Source organism: Diabrotica undecimpunctata, chromosome 4 (assembly GCF_040954645.1).
Source record: "Diabrotica undecimpunctata isolate CICGRU chromosome 4, icDiaUnde3, whole genome shotgun sequence".
In the NCBI taxonomy this organism is placed as follows: domain Eukaryota; kingdom Metazoa; phylum Arthropoda; class Insecta; order Coleoptera; family Chrysomelidae; genus Diabrotica; species Diabrotica undecimpunctata.
In genome coordinates, this window is record NC_092806.1 from 68394133 (window position 1) to 68410686 (window position 16554).

General features: G+C 30.6%; 1 protein-coding gene across 5 annotated transcripts in view; it reads left to right on the forward strand.

Annotated features, from left to right (window-relative positions):
* LOC140439632 (uncharacterized) overlaps positions 1 to 16554 on the forward strand; it is a 159372-nt gene that overhangs the window by 124226 nt on the left and 18592 nt on the right. The window contains exon 1 of one of the 5 annotated variants that reach the window (XM_072529670.1): positions 7096 to 7273. The exons of the other annotated variants lie outside the window; for them this stretch is intronic. The gene's annotated coding sequence lies outside the window, so the exon portion shown is untranslated. Of the gene's footprint in view, positions 1 to 7095; positions 7274 to 16554 lie in introns of those variants that run through there. 5 annotated transcript variants of the gene reach the window in all.

Below are 16554 nucleotides of genomic sequence, written 5' to 3' on the forward strand. Positions count from 1 at the left end.
CAGTTGTGGTTATTATAATTGTATTTTGGCTTCTTTTTTAGCTTTTTTGAGTATTAATGGTGTATTGTGTGACATTTCTTGCCCCACACACTACTTGTGTTTTTCACATTTACTGACTGCTAATTTTAATACCGAAATAATTCACAATAGACCCTTTGTTTAATAGTCGTTTAAATTAGGCTCCCAAATTTCTACTCCCGGAAATGAAAAGTGCTAACTGTGGTTGGAGAAGGGATTGGGACTGGGACAGAGGTGAGATGTAAAATTTTTCACAGGATGGGAAGATAGGACATTTTGGGGAATAAGTTAGAACAAATGCTAGGAGCGATCAGTACTGGGATATTGCAAAAATCATTGGTAGAACAACCGAATTTAATTTCTGCAATCACTACACGGATGTGATTATGCTGGATGTTGGTATGAATTACACGAGTGATGAAATATATTTTAATGATATAAGGAGGATATTTGAGACTAGATGTAGTAAAAGTTCATATAATATATATTTATCGATTATTGAATGATCAGCTCTTCCTCTTTGTTAAACCAATTATTATGTAATACTATTATCATCATATGTTGCGGGATATGTTCTGGCATCTAGAATAAGCATCTATCTATCTAAGTAATCAGCCAAGAACATCAGCCTTTCGAAATAGGCTTCACCGTTTTCTATCCTCATCTATTTGCATCTATGTCGGTCCAATATGTTGTTTTCTGTCATCGGACTATCTAAGTTGTGGTACTTTCCTTTGTTGTTTGTAATTCCATGATCTTCAATCATGGTTTTATTACGTCTTATCTGATAGTTTGATGTTTCCATATCGTGGTCCTGCTATCTTTTCGACGGTGTTCTTGGTAAACGTCCATATTTGAGAGTTGTATATGAGAATAGGCAGTACACACCGATTAACAAGCCTTGTTTATAGATATTTGTTTGATCTAGTCCACCAAAGTTCATCTGTTATTTTTTATCGGTATCATATTCATTAAAATTGTCTCCTTCAAAGGATCTTGATTTATTTATATTATTAATTGCTTAAGAATCAGATTTTTTTATTGTGGATTATCACTGAACGGGAAAAATGATGTTTTTTATATATTTTGGTCAACACCTGTAGACAACCAAGTTTCATATGGATTAATGATATATGCAATTATTACGTATGTATTTCTATGCAATTGAATTGTAGGCACAACTAAATTGATTCAAAATTTATTTTATATTGAGGCTCGAACCAACCATCACCATAACATTCACAACGAAGTGTTGTGTAAATAATGGATGTTATTTGACCATGTTAATCAAAAGCAGAATTGGTTAAAACTTATTTCTTCTTTCTTGGTCGTAGCTTATATCTTATATCCAGGTCTACAATTTTTCCCGAAAATTGGATAGTATTTACCAAAGCTTTACCCGTGTCCGAAATGGAACATTTGGGCTGTTATAATCTTTAACATTTTACAACAACAGTTGCAATCTTCAACCCAGTAGTTGGTTAGCATTTATGTATATTTGTTTTTTCTTAATCTGAATTTTAATTTATATAATTTTAACTTAATATCATTTTATTTCATTTGTAATCTAGGGAATCCAGCTAATAGCTGAAAATCCTTGAATTCTGTAAACGTTAATATTAGTTATTCATCGTTTGGGTTCCTCGCCACTCTTCTGTGTATCTATTGTTTTCGTCTTATATTTATCTTGTCTTTTATTTTTTGTCATACATCATTTTAGAGTTACGTCTTCGTACTCTTATTTAGAGTATTTTGTTCATTGTAATAATCGCGTAATTTCAGCATAACCCCATAGACTTTTTACAAATACACTAATACATTTTCTGTTTTTTTTTTATTCTGAGATAAATACTGCTTTTCTTACAATTTTACAAGCAAATTACCTGTGCTTAACATATCTCAAATAATATTTATATCCACAAAATAAATTCTGATTTCGTTTTTTACATCATTATCATGGCATTTTTACTCTTGACGAAATTATTGCTGATACATCTACTATCATCCTCCATTATTTTCTGTCTCTTCAGTCTTAGTATACTTATCTGTCACTGTTCTCCATTTGGTGATTTTCTTTATAATTCCTTCTGGGTCCCTCCTATCTAAATGACCCATCTATCTGTGTAATATTATGGTCTTTTATATATCTGTTTTTCATCTCCCTTAAACCCCAATCAAAAAAAATATTTTGATAAATATTAATTTACCTCTAGCAATTTAAGTGTTTTATATTTTTGAGTTGTTAAGTATTCATTTTTTTACCGGAGTAGTATTATGTAGCGACCTTTTCATCGGCATTTTATCAAATTTGTAATTATTTGGTCATGTTAAAGTCCACTAACTAAAAAATTACGCGTTTAACTAAATTGATATTTATTTTTTGTGGTCAACAAAAAATCCATTATTAGTAAAAACCTAATAATGATTATATTATCTTTCGCCAAAATTACAACGTAAACTACACTTTCCATTTTTATTTTTAAACTCATTATAAATAATATTTATTTTAAATATAGATTAAGTTGTTTGATTTAATAAACAATTTAAATTTCATTCATTCAGTAAATAAAATTACTGAGTATTTACTAAGTATGTTTATTGATAATAAGGTTTAATGCGCAAAAATAATACCCATTCTCATCTTGTACGTCTTCAATATTCAGTCTGTTTTGATGAAAAAAAAAATAGAATCTGCAATTGCATTTTGCAAACAATTGCTTGGTTCTAATTACTAACTGGAATTACTTGGTTTTAATCACCTCAAGATGTAATTTACGTATGTATCTGGAAAGACTCTAGCGATATTTATATTAGTAGTTTTTTGTTTGTAATTTATTTAGATATAACATAAGTACCTTTTTAAAACATTGTTGTTTTAGTTAACAAAAAAGTCTTAAAATTTAAAATTGGGTATTATATATAGACGTGTTGGTTTACTACATTTCCACATCTATCGTTCATAGTCAGAATGATATTGTCAACATTTACTTAAGTTTATCTTGCCACTTTCAATATGTGGAGTATTTCTTTCTTGGGAGATGCCTACAAATGGTCGATTGGACAGAGATATGCTGGCATTCAAATAGGGTCAAGCAATTCGTTGCAATGCATGATACATTATGTTCGATGTGGAAGTTTTAGTTAACAGCACCAGCACATGGTTGGAGAAACATACCAAGGTACTGCTATATTGTTAGGAAGCTAGAGTGCAGGCCCGAGATGAATGAATATAGCAAGAAACAGATAAGAATTGAAGAAATTTAAGCAGCCTGGTACCCAATACTGGGCGAATAAAGCTGAATGGCCCATCTTTTAGCTAGCATGAAATATTCATATATATATATATATATATATATATATATATATATATATATATATATATATATATATATATATATATATTTTACGTTGTCCTCTTGTCTTTTGCTCCCTTCTTAAACCAAGTAGTGTCTCACGAAATTATATTTGCATTTTTGCGTTTTAAGATTAGTATTTATTAATGTAATATTCACGGCAGGCTGGCTGACTTAGTTTTATTTCATTGAACCTGCCACACTGCTGTTAGAAATTTTTGCACAAATAGTAGAAACTCCAAATTTGTGAGTGAATCAAGATCTTCCTAGCGAGTATAATGTTTTTCTTCGTTTCTCATTACTGGATAACTTTTTTTAGTTATACTTTGTTTGACTCGACTGGTCCATGAAGTTCAATTTTGTCGTTGTATCAATATGGTTACTCTATTTTTATCGTTTCGTTTTTCAAGCATATATTTATATTTCCAATACACCTTACTTGTGTAAGGTATTCATGCTTCGAGATTGTTTTATAATGACAAGCTGCTGTAATTATCCGTGATTATTATTCGTGATCTGCATTTGATGCCCTTCTTTACTGTATATCTACATAGCTGATTTTAAGTACTACTAGTTACTTAAATTAAATCTTTTATTTCATTATTCGATCCTCAAAGCTAATAATCAAGTATGATTTTTGATTATTTTGTTACATAAGTGCGTTAATTCTTGAAAATTATCTTAAATTTTGATTTACTAGTAGTCGGTATCGTCTGCATATTAAAGATTTTCCATAACTTCATCATCTATTTAGGACTCATGATAGCGTTATATTTTACTTCAATATCAAAATTCAAATTAATCTTCAAGTTACAATAAAGGGGATTACGGTCAAAAGCAGAAAATGCCATTGATTAATGTAGCATCAACAATTTGTAAATAATAATAGTCCATTACCACTAATTACATTCAATTCTTGCTGTTTTATTAGTAAATATTACAAATTTAATATAACAATCAAGTAGTACATTGAAATAGCATATATTTATCTACAAAAACTGTATACATTATTCCAAACGTAATAATTATGACAGTTATACCATATACCTATATAGATGCTTTAAAATTAATTAATATATTCTCTCTAATACTATAATAATAATAACAACGGCTAATATTATTTTCTAGCTAAAAACGTTCTATATCATTACGAGTATAAATGTATCATTTTACTTTCAGTATTTTGAGGTTTGAAGATGATGGGGCCACTGTACCTTTTAAAAATATATATTTTGAATTAAATTACAAGTATTTGTCACGGATCAATTAAAAAAATAAACTTTTTATTTGTATATACGAGGCAATCTAACTTAGGTTTGGAAATGAAGCACTAAAGCTATCAAAATTATTCGAAGCAAGACGAGTCTCCAAGATAGGACGTCTGAGGTGGATAGAGCATGTAATGCGGATAGAACAAAATGGCCCAGCTAGAAAAATACACATTGATAGATCCATTGGTCAAAGAAGAAGAGGAAGACCCAGAACAAGGTTTCTTGATAACATATAACATCAATGAAGACATGAGAAATATGAAAATACGTGCTTGGCAGAAAACGGCGATGGATAGCGATAACTGGAAAGACATGCTTGAGGAGGCTAGGACCCACGCAGGGTTGTAAAGCCAGAATGATGATGATTCAAGAAATCATATTTTATCTGCTTTTGATACCACACTTTCATAAAAATCTTAACAAAAAATTTCAAGAGACGAGGTCCACGCTGGGCACCAGATACTTTGGAGATCATCGCCGTTGTAGTATTCGTGTTAAGCAACCCCCAAAACACCTCGAGTAACGACTTTTTACTGGTTTCCAATAAAAATAACATAAAACTCTAGGAGAGGAAGTCGACACTGGGCTCCAGCTGCTTCGAGCATCATCGCTGTCATAATATTCGTGTTCATCGACCTCGGAAACCCCCCGATTAATGACGTTTGACTAATTTCTAATGAAAATAACAAAAACTCAAGGAGAGGAGATCCACCCTGGGCACCAGGTAGCTCGAGGATCATCGCTGTTATAATATTTGTGTTCATGGACCCCGAAAACTTCTGACAATGAGTTTTGACTGATTTCTAATAAAAATAACATAAAACTCAAGGAGACGAGATCCACAATTGGCTCCAGCTGGTTCGGGGATCATCGCTGTCTATAATATTCGTGTTCATCGAACTCAAAAACCGCCGAGTACTGACTCTTGACTGAGTTCTAATGAAAATAACATAAAACTTCAGGAGACGAGGTCCACCCTGGGCACCAGGTAGCTCGAGGACCATTTTCGTTATCATATTTTAATTCAGCGACCTCGAAAACCCAGGAATTATGACCGCCGATTGATTTAGAATGAAATTTACATATTGCAAAAGCATATTTACTTAGTTGCAAAATTTTTCATTTTCAATGCATTTTGGAAATGCATTTTTCTTATGCATAAAATGAAATTTAAGGTTTAGTGCTTCGTTTCCTCGCCTAAATAGTAGCATTTTATAAAAAATAGATAAATAAAAAGTAGAATAGGTATACAAAACAGCAATAAGGCAGTAATGAAAATCTGACACTAAATTGTCGAGAAACATTAACAGCTAGAAAAAACACTTATCAGACAACATATCACAAGTTATCAGAAAAGCATGTAATGCTGACAACACATTATATACACACTACATAAAATCAAAACAATAAAATGGTGCCTAGTACCTAGTGATTGAAAGTAAAATACATTATGTAAAATTGTTAGAGAAAAATATCATGATGGAAGAGGAGGTGTCAAAGGCTATTCTGCATCCAAGTAATGGCAAATATCCAAAAAATTAATATCGAACAGTCTATATAGAAGATAGAATAAGGAGGCGACTTTTTATTATCTTTACAAACTTCTTTTACGAATAAATAATATTGGTTGCAAGACACATTGATGTGTGCTAAAAGGGTTTGAACAGGAAAACAGAAAGAGAGGTAGGATGTAATGAAAATGAAATTAAAACAGAAATATCAATTGTTAATTATTCAAAAGCGTTGTGACGCAACGAAAGTTACTAAAACGAAGTAGAGAGACCCATAAAATACAATATACCTTTTGTATAACTTCAGCCTTATGGTCTATAAATTAACATACTTATAGAAATTAATTAAGTAGAGAAAGAGTAACTTTATAATCGACCGGTAATAAAGTAAGCAAATAAAATCTTGAAAAAATCTGAAAATTACAGATTCCTGAAAGATAAATTTGAATAACAAAACATTTTGGAAATTTATTTAAATTGTGTACACTTATAAAATGGGATTATGTTAAAATATTTCACTACAAATAATGAAAAAGAGTAACGCCTGAGATCAATAACATAAGTAATTATTGTAGATTGATAGAGTTGTACGTTTTTATGGAATCAAAGCTTTAAACCGTATACTAGGCATAAAAAACACTAGATATAGAAAATCTACCTGTAGCTTTTATAATGAATATTTTTATATCTACTTTATAGAAACTACCTGCAAGGAGTTTACAAAAAACTCACTTTACTACCCCTTTCCATTTGTCGCAAATAGAAAGGAGGGTAAGATAGCAAATGATAGATACACTATAACTAAGGGCGGGGGTGAAAGGATCCAAATCGACCAATAGGAAGCGCGTCCACAAACGGGCCACAGGGTGAATTCTAACATTGAAATCGCGTCGCAAATGTTCCCATAACAAAGTCGGCCGTCTCTGTGGTATGAAGTGCGTGAGTTGAGGGTAGTTTTTAAGGGTTCTTACGTGCGTAGCGGAAAAATATATCGTGAATATTTAATCGGATCGACCCCCTCTTTGTTTTTTTGACAATTTTTTAAATTATGTGCGGGGGTGTTAACGAACACTTTGTGTTGTATTGTAGTTAAAATAGCTGACCGATCATATACATTTAGGTAAAAAATATTTAAGCAACAATAAATTATATTAAAGTGTAAATGTGATAAAGTTTTTAGAATATTGCACTTAAATTAAATAAAAGTAAAGACTCTTTCTAAAATTTTTGTACAATTTTATAAAAATAATAGAAAATTGCGAATACATTATTTTATAACATTCTATAGAGCGTGTTTTCGCGAGTTATAACCGTGGATCATTTGATTTAATTAAGATTTATTTTTTATGAAAAACATGAAAGTAGTAGTAGGAAATATTTTTTGGGGACTTTTTGCTTTATAAATTTTAATGAGTGAGTAATAAACATTGAAATTTACTAAATATAACAAAAACCTGTCTTTTTAATATTGAAATATGGAAATTACCTAATTGGTAGTAATGTTTTTTGTACAGATTGTATATTTCTGAAAAAACGTGATATTTTTTTGGATCAGTTTATATTTTAAACTATGCAAAGATTATTATTATAAATGACTACTGCTATGATCAAAATAATTCGAAACATTTATCATTTCCCTAGTTTTTCTTTAAACTTTAACACGTTTTTTGTGGATTCAAAATTATCTGAAAATGATCACGTACGTTATTCATGGCGACAATAGTTTCAATATCGATGGCAGTTTCTTATACAATTTTTACACACTGTGTCTTAAATCAGGTACCCATACACTCATTTAAAAATTAATTAATTTCGGACTTTAACATCAACATATCTTCCCATATCAATACAATTAGTTGGCGGAACATGGCGTATTTCAGTAACAATGGTGTTTAAAAATGTTAACAAATACCAGTTTTGAAATTTTTTATTCAATGACCATTCAAAATGGAGAGTTTTGGGTTACAGACAATTTTACCATCAATGAAAATTTTATGAACTGTAAAACACACATATACACTATATTTAAATTTGATTTTAATGACATCAACATGATTTCCAAACCATAAACAAAAATATAAAAATTTTATTTAACATATTTTGTAGTTTAATCAAAAAATAGTTACTGTATATATATATATATATATATATATATATATATATATATATATACTTGAATCAAAACTTGAATTTTACCTTCATCTGAAAAACCGATTTGTTAAAATTTAATAAGAGTATATGGAAAAATTGTTAATAAAAAACGATTAATACTGTATATACATATAATAAATAATATTTATTTAATATAATTATATTTTAAATAAATAAATCACAATAAAAAGCGACTTAAGAAAATATTTGTACATTTAGATGCTTTGTTTTGGATCATTTTGCAATGAAAATACAATTAATGTTATATTTTAACGTTCTACCCTAGTTTAAAAAAAGAAAGAACAAATTTAGTCCAGTAAATCCCGAGATACGTCATTTTTTCCAAACACTCTATTTTGAAAATGTGTTGGATTTTTTTAAGAGCTTGGCTGACCCTTCAGTCGGCTACCCTCACTCCTTTTACTCTAGTCGGAACGCAAAGTACTCTTTGTTTACAACACTCCATTTCAAACAATTTTGTTTGCTTAATGCTGTGAATTAACGTAACAGTAATTAAAATGGACTATCTTGGCTCCTAAGTGTCCTAGGATCTTATTTTTTCTAAGTTGTGTTTTTAACCACCTCTCCGAATAATTTTTTGTCATGTAATTTGAACTAAATTCTATGAAGTTATTATTAAATCATTTTGTGTACATAAGTGTAATGTTTTAAACTTTTTTTATATGTTATTAGTAGGTATACGTCTTAACAAAGAAAATAAACCTCGGATTATTGAAATCTATTCAATCAAATTTTCTGGACCGGCCTTAGAAATTAGCTGATTTTCAAAAGATCTTATAAACAAATTAAATTTCGCAAAAACTGTTCATCTGATCTGGCCCATCTTCTGCGCACATTTCAAACACAATAAGACCCTCTAGTTCAGCTAAATTTAAACAAATTTTAATAAATAATAAAAAAAGTGATTAACAATATTCAAAAATAGCGATTCTGTTGTTCATTTTGCAATAGCTTTTTTTGTTTATTATCCGATTTTAATTTAGAATATCTTGTTTTTTGTATATTTTATTTCTAAAAAAGCCCTCCCATATATTTGTGTCGAGTAAAAATCAAACTTAATTGGCCTAAAGGTTATATCATTTTGATTTCTGATCTAGCCATAAAAAAAATACTGAGTTGTCCCTTTTACTTTTATTATTCCCGTTCTTAATTCTTGATGCGCTTACTGTGACTTGACATTCTCAGAGTGATGAGTTTGTTTAAAAAACCTAAAAAGACTAGAAGTAATTTTCATCACGACATAATTCAAGTAATTTTCAACAAAGCGTGTTTGCATTTTTTTGCGAGGTTCCTTACTCAATGACCATTCAAGTCTTAGAGTTTTATGTTCCAGAAAAATTGTATCAACACCAACATTAAATAATAAACATATCTATAAATTATATATATGATTGGAATGTCATGAACGTAATTTCCAAACCATGTTTACACATAAATGTCGAAATTTATTTTGATACAAAAACCTATTCATTATCATTGGTGCTACAACGTTAAATGAGGGTCTTCACCTTATCTCCGGAAGCCTAAACCTCTGAATAACTATGTAAAATTGAATATGCTCCAGCTGTAAAAGTTTGATAAAATACAAGAAAAATTTTAGAACGACAAATTAACGTTAGAGATTTTAACATTTTATTCTAAATATCACGGAAAATACCACATCTACGACAAAAATCAATAATGTGGAAAAAAGTTTCCAGCGCATAGAAATGAAAATTCGCGAAAGAGAATAAAATTTTGGAAATGTACTGCTTGGAAAATTCTTTTTTATAATCGATAATTTTTTACGTATAAAATTGGTTAATTAGGTGAGCTGGCTGGGGAAATTTCATACGACTTCTATAGGTTTTTACTAGACTCACCTAATTAACCGATTTTAATTTTTTAAAATGTTTTTGAAAGACTCTTTTCTCTTCTATACGTAAAAAAACTAACGATTTTTAACGATGGACAGAACTGGATTGCTTAGTTATTATGCAAAAACAGACCTATGTACCGCGTTTTTGCTTGTGCCGCTTTGTGTCATTGCTTTGCAAATTTGCAAAATGTTATTTTTATAACTTTTTCACGAATTTTTATTATTAAGGGAATTTGTGTTGTACAAGCAACGTTTGGTATATAAGGTTGAAAAATAATGTTCTGTGATGTTGATTTCTTTCTAAAAATATTTTTGAATTTTCTAGTTATGAACAACCTTCTGAAAATATTCTTAAAAAAATCTACTTTTAAGGTCCGACCCACTATAAACAACACTAAACAGGAATATAAATCGGAAACAGGTTGCTAAGAGGTAGAAATATGCATATTAGCCAATGGCGTTACGCTGTAACGAAATCAAACCTTAACTGTCTTATTTTATTTTTAACCTTAAACAGATTCACACTGGGCTAGCACAAATTATTCTAGCATCCTGTGTTTTTGGCCTACCTTCACATTTATTTTACTCGCTATAACATAAACATCCATCTGGAATATGTCGCTTATCTCTATTTTCCTATTTGTATGAGAGAGCTCATCTCTTTTTCACTTAATGTTGTATTTGTTATTATTTCTTAGTTGTCATTTTTATCCTAAAGATAATATTTTCAATGGTGCAACCAAATACTCACCCTTCGTTCAAACACGAGTAAAGATTTTCATGTATTTTCGATCCATGGGCATTTGGGTCCATATTTTTGATCCATATGTGAGCACTGACAAAATAATGGATTTTTATATTGCTATTTTTGTTTTCTTTGATCAAGTCGAGAATCATTGTCGGAAATATACAATACAAAAATTCCTTCTCCTCCTCTAACCATTATCCATCGTAAGAATTTGGTGACGTTATGGTATTCTTCCCTCTCCTGGGTGTGCTGTGCTCTGTGCTGCCTCAGACATATAGTAACCGGTGGTGCTCTTCATTTGGTCTGACCATTGGAGTGGCGATCATCCTCGGGTTCTTTTTGCCTTCAACCACTAATCTCTCCATACCTTCCTTTCCTCTGGCTATGTGTCCAAAATATCCCTAACCTAGGGCCCTAAAGATTTTGCTATTTTTGCCTACAGGAGATCGGGTCCAATTTATTTTGTGGTCGAAAATCTTAACTATGGATTATTATTATTTATATTATTTTTATTCCTTATTTATCTCATTTACAACTCAGGATAAAAATGTTTAAATGACTTATATGTGATCAATAATAATAAAAATAGACAAAAATTCTATTAAAATCGCCGTACAAAATAGAAATTTTTGTTCCGGTAAACAATTTACCTGACTTAAAGCTATTAGTGACGTTTCCGAAAATTATCAATAGTGATTTATCTTTAGGCAAATCTTATCTATAAAATGCAGTAAACAATTTACGTCGTAATTAAAATTTGCTGGTACTAATGCCTATTTATCCATCAATTTGTCATTAGTAAAAATTACTTACTAAGATTCACAAATGGCTTCCCAATCAATTCCGGAAATGAGAAATTTACAAAATCAGTACTTTTCTGTAAATAATTATTTTCAGTTACTATAAAGAATAAGACTAAGAATAAGATATTAATAGGAATGAATACTTTTCCAGTTTCTTATCACCTTATAGAAATTATCTTTCTTTAAATACCTTCTTTTGCTTAAATTCTCCGTGAAAAATTAATTGCATCATGTGATGATTTTCGTTTTGATGCCTCTTGTAATAATTAATTTATCACATTTGTGTCTTATGCGAATTTGTGGAAATCTGGAAGATGCAAAATAGTAATTAACGATGAAATAATTGAACAAGTCTCGAGATTCGAATATCTTGGAGTCAAACTATCTATTCGAATATTGAGAACATTAGAAATAAGAACGTTGAGCTTAAAAAGTAAGAAAATACTGAGAGATAGAATAACGAACAACGGAATAACATACTGTAACATACAAGACATAGTACGTTAGGGAAGACAGAGAAGACGAGAATGAAATCAGCATGTAACGAGAATTGGTAGAGAGAGAATAGCCCGAATAGCAACAGAATCAAAACCAATAGGAAAGAGACTAATAGGAAAGATAACGTGATAGCTGGCAATCAAAATCACAGCTACGAATACAAACTCAAAATCGGCAAGGAGGCCAAGTGGCCTAATATAAGAAGCCATCTCTACATATTTATATCTTCTTCTATCGGCTTCCTCTGTATCGATCTGTAGTTTTTCAATTACAGCAGTGCCTCTGTGGATTTTAATTGAAATTCGCGAATGAATCAAGTAGGCCGATGTACGAGTAGAAAGAAAGAAAGTGTTACGCTAGGAAAGGCGCAGAAACGGTAAAAAACCTGAACAGACATCTGCGTCTCGAATGTTTTTGGTTGTTTTTCCTCATTATGCTTGAAAACGGTTGTCTCTAAAACCTCTATGATTATTTACCTTATTACTGTCTTGTATAGATTATGATTTCTGTTAATTCTACTAACATGCATATATTTTCTTCCTTCATTGTATTACAGCCTAGTTAGCTTATTGATGTATGTATCTGCGTCGTGAGAATGATGTGGGTTCGATTCCCAGTATAAGCATAAAACCAAAAAGTATTGCCAATGTTGTTTTTCAGTAGGCAATCGGAAACCATTGAGTAGTAATTTGTCTGGTACAGTTCCTCTACTCTTAGTTATTTGAAATCGGCATTAATTTCTAGTTCTTGTATATCTGTAAACACTTAATGATACACAACTCCCAAAAATGGGCATGAAACAACAACAAGAATAGCCATATTTCATCGTTAAGTCTCGACATTAAGATGTAGGATGTAGTTCCATTTAGGATTAAATCTCTACACAGTAAGATGTGAAAATAGGCAGAGAAATAATAAATAATATAAGTAACGTCGACGACACAAAAATATTAGTTGAGAGCTCAGAAGATACTCAGATCCTTGTCAATCTGATTAGCGAAGAAAGTCCCTGTAGAGGTCCTATTATTTATATCATGAAAAGTAAATGGATGGAGTAAGGAAAGGTGATGTAGATCCCAATCAACTTGTGCTGAACGGCGTAGTTCTTGAACGGGCAGAACATTTTAAACATCTTGGACAGTGACTCTGTCCAAGATGAATGTCTTAGAAAACGATTATATGGAACCAAAATATCTCCTCCAAACATCATACATCACAAAATATATACCCCCATAAAAGAATTCTTAAATGTTATATTTGGTAAAGAGAAGAGTGTTGGCAGTTGAAATGGATTTATTGAGAAGTGGTATAACATCAAGGCTGGAAAGGAAGACCAACGAGTCTATTAGAAATAACATGAATGCTACAGAAACGGTGATTGATAGAAAGAAGAGGTTTAAAATGGTTTGGACACCTATTGAGAATGCCTGACGAACGTTGGCCCGAAAAACTTCACAGACGGAAGCCCCCTAGAAGAAGAAAAAGAGGTAGACCTCGACGCTCGTGGAATGAAGGAATTAGGAGAACCATGGAATCGAGAGGTTTCGAGGAGGAGCATGCCTTGTACCGGGAGGATTGGCGGAGGAGAACGGGAATACGGCGATAACCGTCTACAAAATGTATTGTATTTACAAGTTGGATCCTGTAATATATATATATATATATATATATATATATATATATATATATATATATATATATATTTGGTAAATATTTCTATACGGATATAAGATCTGGACTTTAAAAGCAGGTGTATTTGAATTGTGCGGGTATCGCCGAATTCAGAAGATATTGTGGGCGGCACATACTACCAACGAGGAGGTTCTTAGATAAATATAGAGAGGACACTGCTGAACACAATTAATAAAATAGTAATATCTTCGGACTAAACGATGGAGAATGGAACAACAGAGAGAGATGGAAACGGTTGAGCGAGGGAAAGCAGTGAATACTGTAGAATCCCTAAATATATATAGTAATATCTTCGGAGGATATCAACTACTACTGTGACTGGGAATAGTCGCAGAAACACGATGGATTGGACGTAGAAAACTATCTTGGATACTTAACATAAGACGATGGACACATTTACAAATGGATGATTTATTTTGAGCGGCTGCTGATAGAGCAAGGTTGCATATTATTGACATGATGAGGGCTAAGAAGAAGAAGAAAGATTAAACTATAAAAAACAGCAATTTCTGTTGTAATACATATATACATAGTATTCTTGAGTATATGCTAAGTAAGTTACTGCGTTGTGCTAAATAAGCTTAATCACATTGAAAGTGTACCTACTTCAAATAGGAAATGTTTAATGTGTATTAAATGTAAGATTTGTTAAATATGTCCGAAAGTAAAACATTCAGATAAAATTTAACCCAAATAACAAAACTGTTAAATGAGTACCCAAAACGTTAATCCAAACATCAACGAATTAAAAAATAGACATTTTACTTCTCTCTATTAATTACTGTTTATGTAGAAATTGTTTTAAGTACTTTTCACAGAAGGCCAAAAGTGAAAACTTTCACTACGTGTAGAATTTGGGTATTTTTCCATAGGAAGAATGTTAAAGCTAAAATTATCCATATATTGAATAATTGTAAAAAGAAAAATGGAAATTATGAATAAATTAGGAAACACATCTATAGATCCGGTAATTAAGTATAAATTGAACCCAGTATTAATGTTCCATTTATGTAATTTATAAAATAATTTATGTTTTGGTGCATACAGTGACGTGCAGCGTCATTTCCAAAATTAAACTTCAGCACTGTTTAATTTATAAACCATTTTTCCCTTTATATTACCGTAATTATATTACTGTCTTAATACAGTTACAGTCATATATATATATTTTTTTTTCAATTTACAATGGAGATCGAAGTGAAACAAGGAATGATTCTTTGCCTAGTATTATTTGTAATACATAGTACTTATAATAATAATTAGTAGGTTCATCCTTTTTTATGATCTTTTTGGTCTAATTTGGCGGGTTTGGCACGAAAAAAACAACTAAAAAAAGATTAAACTTAAACTTATAAGCACTAACTGCACGTAGGACTATGGATCTGAATAAATTAATAAAAAAATTGAGAAACTAAAGAATACTTCGGCGATCTGTCTAGTTCAGGAGAGTGATAACTATCTTATATACTTTAGTATCTCTATGAAATGACTAAATAATATGCAACCGTTATCTCTTATCTCGTCAGGAGGATATATCAATACTGCATCCTTGGTAGATTTTAAAACCTTCGTATACATGAAGGAACTAGCCAAACCACAAAAGAAACACTTCCTTACATTATCTAAATGTACTCAATTTAAAATTACAGACGCATTTGGAGTTCCCAAATGTTTATGTTGACTACCTAGCGAATTTCCATTTATCAGTATATCGCATTATCGTAAACAAAAATTAAGGAACAAATACCAAATTGCCGATTTCCATAGTTATTATTTGGTGATTGATGAAATTGCTGCCACTTATTAGTATTTACTTATGTGATTCACTAATTATTTTCTGATTGTTGGCTTGTACGTGATTATCGAATATTAAGAATATTGTCCATTGACGTTATTTGATTAATTCTTTCTTCCGCAGTTTACAATGGAAAATTTTACTTTTTGATCCAAGTTATTAAGCCATATCTACGCAGTGAATTTAAATAGGTTTGTTTGGGTTAGTTGGGCAAAATCTATTTTGTCTCTGGTTTGTTGAATTTTAGTCTTAATCTTCAAGTCTTAATAGGGAAGCATCTTAGTCTACTACAGTTTTCTGCGTCCTATTTTTTTATTGCAATTGACCTAATCTGACTGTGTTGCCAACAGCCACAGATTATTTTTGACGAATGAGTATAATCAATAATTTTTACAATTGTAACACCCATTTTTCTTAACTCATTTAGCAATATTACCTATAAAAGAATATATATATATATATATATATATATATATATATTGTTACTAAACATTTTATTAAATACTACAGCTTAAACTATATACATACATGTTGTATTATTACTATCTAAAACTAAATTGGTACATAACTGTCCTATTCCTCAAGAATATTGGCGCATGTGACTTATTTCTATACACGATGTAAGTGTTACCGGTGCCATAGTGAATGTTTTTATAATTAATTATTTAAATGTTAATATAAATACATTATATTGGAGAGATCTGTAATATCTGTATTCTTATTGATGCAGGTTGACTGCTTTTTAATATATTATGTCATCCTCAATATTCATTTTTTATTGTAATTTGATTCTTTTTATAATAATGTTTATTATTTCTTATAGTTTTTTATGTAT